This window comes from Bison bison, unplaced genomic scaffold (genome assembly GCF_000754665.1).
Source record: "Bison bison bison isolate TAMUID 2011002044 unplaced genomic scaffold, Bison_UMD1.0 scf7180017864518, whole genome shotgun sequence".
Lineage (NCBI taxonomy): Eukaryota > Metazoa > Chordata > Mammalia > Artiodactyla > Bovidae > Bison > Bison bison.
Window position 1 is genome coordinate 10,670,895 of NW_011495071.1, and position 3,358 is coordinate 10,674,252.

At 48.0% G+C, this 3,358-nt stretch overlaps 1 protein-coding gene across 3 annotated transcripts in view; it reads left to right on the forward strand.

Annotated features, from left to right (window-relative positions):
* Positions 1 to 1,649: 1,649 nt before the first annotated feature.
* SC5D (sterol-C5-desaturase) overlaps positions 1,650 to 3,358 on the forward strand; it is a 12,025-nt gene continuing 10,316 nt past the window's right edge. The window contains exon 1 of one of the 3 annotated variants that reach the window (XM_010830496.1): positions 1,650 to 1,785. The gene's annotated coding sequence lies outside the window, so the exon portion shown is untranslated. The other 2 variants (XM_010830497.1, XM_010830498.1) reach the window with 2 other exon arrangements.

Sequence of the window (3,358 nt, forward strand, 5' to 3'; positions counted from 1 at the left end):
CCAGTCCAGTTCCAGTTCAGTTGCTCAGTCATGTCCGACTCTTTGTGACCCCATTAATCACAGCATGCCAGGCTTCCCTGTCCATCACCAACTCCTGGAGTTCACCCAGACTCACATCCAAGTCAGTGATGCCATCCAGCCATCTCATCCTCTGTTGTCCCCTTCTCCTCCTGCCCCCAATCCCTCCCAGCATCATAGTCTTTTCCAATGAGTCAACTCTTCGCAGGAGGTGGCCAAAGTACTGGTGTTTCAGCTTCAGCATCATTCCTTCCAAAGAAATCCCAGGGCTGATCTCCTTCAGAATGGACTGGTTGGATCTCCGTGCAGTCCAAGGGACTCTCAGGAGTCTTCTCCAACAAAGGTATCAATTCTTTGGTGCTCAGCTTTCTTCACAGTCCAACTCTCACATCCATACATGACTACTGGGAAAACCATAGCCTTGACTAGATGGACCTTTGTTGGCAAAGTAGTGTCTCTGCTTTTCAATATGCTATCTAGTTTGGTGGTAACTTTTCTTCCAAGGAGTAAGCGTCTTTTAATTTCATGGCTGCAGCCACCATCTGCAGTGATTTTGGATATGCAGAGTACATCATGCTAAATGCCAGGCTGACTGAAGCATAAGCTGGAATCAAGATGGCCCGGAGAAATATCAATAACCTCATATATGCACACGATACCACCCTTATAACAGAAAGCGAAGAAGAACTAAAGAGCCTCTTGATGAAAGAGGAGAGTGAAGAAATTGGCTTAAAACTCAACATTCAGAAAACTAAGATCATGCCATCTGGTTCCATCACTTCGTGGCAAATAGATGGGGAAACAATGGAAACAATGACAGACTATTTTCTTGGGTGACTGCAACCATGAAATTAAGAGACGCTTGCTCCTTGGAATAAAAGCTATGACCAACCTAGATAGCATATTAAAAAGCAAAGACATTACTTTCCCAACAAAGGTCCGTCTAGTTTTTCCAGTAGTCATGCGTGGATGTGAGAGTTGGACTCTAAAAAAAGCTGAGCACGGAAGAATTGATACCTTTGTTGGAGAAGGCTCCTGAGAGTCCCTTGGACTGCACGGAGATCCAACCAGTCCATCTCAAAGGAAATCCGTCCTGAATGTTCATTGGAAGGACTGATAATGAAGCTGAAATTTCAATACTTTGGCCACCTGATGTGAAGAACTGACTCATTGGAAAAGACCCTGATGCTGGGAAAACTGAAGGCGGGAGGAGAAGACCACAAAGGTTGAGATGGTTAGATAGCATCACCCACTGGATGGACATGAGTTTGAACAAGCTCCGGGAGGTGGTGATGGACAGGGCAGGTTGGCGTGCTGCAGACCATGGGGTCGGACACAACTGAGCGCTGGACTGAACTGAACTGAAACCTGCTTCCTACAAGACTGCGTTACACACGTCAGCGCCAGTGAGAAAGCAAAGAACAAACAAAAATCCAACCTAAACCCCCACGCTCTGCCACCTTAGTACCTAAATCGGGTCCCGCCTCCCTTCAGCCGGAGAGGGGCGAAAGGGGCGTGTCGGAGCGCGCGGCGCCCACTTGACCGCGGAGAGCCGCCGTCAGCCAAGTCGCGCGATCTGCCGTCATATCAGCTTATGTCGCTAGCCTCTGGTTGGCTGGCGGCGCCGGCCGCCCGGAGCGTGAGGTTAGGCTACGCCCTTCCGGACTTCGGCTGCTTGGCTGACCGCCGCGATCCACAGTCTGGAACTGCGTGGGCTCCGGAGGAACCAAGTCGGCAGCTGGTCAGCGGGAGGCCGATTCTTTCTAGGTAAGGATGACATGGGGGCTGAGAAAGGAGGCCGAATACACCTGAGCGGGATGCGTGAGGAGAGGAAGAAAGGGGGGATGGGGGAGTCAGGTAGAGAGACTTCACCTCCGGCAAGACCCAGGAAGTGAAGTTGAGAGCGTGTCTGTCCCTCCCCTTCCTCCCCCATCCCACTGGCGTTTGTTGACTGGTTCCTGGACGTAAGGCCCTGGGCAGGAGCTGGGGCTCTGTCTGCGAAATTTGGCTCAAGGACTCCTGCGCTGACCATTGGCAGGGACGAGCAGGTAGCTGGGTAGGGGGCTGTGATGGGGCGAGTGCAGGGCGCAGGGCACGCGCGCTGGCCGGGGGCTGGCGGGAGGTGAGTTGTGGCCAGAGACCTCCAGGTTAGGGGCCTCTGCCTGGCCAGAGCGCGAATTTCAGGGCACGAGGAGGCTTGGACGTGAAAGAAACAAAACATGAGAATGGACCTGAAGAAAATGAAATGTTTGATGTTGGCTATTGCGAAAATCTATTACAAGGCAAGTTAGTCCACTGAACGCTGGTAAAGCGTTTTGCGACGAATTTCTTTGTGTTCTTGGGTTGGTTTTGTTTTGTTTTTTTTTTTCCCCTTCAAGAGGCAAAGGAATTAGGCTGCAGAACTGGTGATTATTTGTGCAAGCCCCAGTTATTGTCGTGTAATTAAGATGGCTATAGAGACCCTGGCTTTAGGGGTATTAACACTTTAAAATTATATGCAAAAGTATGTGAGCTTGTAAGTTCACTGAGAATTTAAAAATTTAAGGAGCAGAAGAGATAATGATGAAGAAGCAGTAGAACTTGGTTAAAGTCCGTGGATTTTGCAACCAGCCTGAGGGTGATTGAATCCCAGCCCCAGGATTTGTTTACTTGATCACTCTGGGAATTTTGTGTCCAGATTTCATATAAGGATAATGCTGTGCTATGCTAAGTCACTTCAGTCGTGTCCGACTCTGGGGTAATGCTAGTACCTAACTTTTAGGGTGTATCTTGAAAGGGTTAAATGAGTTACTATTTACAGTACCTCATATATAGTAAATGTTGATATTAGAAATGAGCAATTTTTTAAATCAAATAACACTTTTTTCTGCCTTAGGTTAGAGTAATTTTGACTCAGCTGTGCTTCCTGTAACAGTAGTAATAATAGCTCCTGTTTGTTGAGGAGGTTCCACATGTTAGATAATGCCACACTCTATACTTCATCTCTAAATCTTAGAACAGTTCTGTAACTTAACCTAGATATGCTTTCTCCATTTCATAGATGTGGGTTTGAATATAAACTTGAAAATTGAATTGCAGTTTTGAGATCATAATTGTTAGTGATTTCAAACTTTTTTTGTTCAGCTCAGTTCAGTCGCTCAGTTGTGTCTGACTCTTTGCGACCCCATGAACCACAGCACGCCAGGCCTCCCTGTCCATCACCAACTCCCGGAGTCCACCCAAACCCGTGTCCACTGAGTTGGTGATGCCATCCAACTATCTCATCCTCTGTCATCCCCTTCTCCTCTTGCCCTCAATCTTTCCCAGCATCAGGGTCTTTTCAAATGAGCCAGCTCTTTGC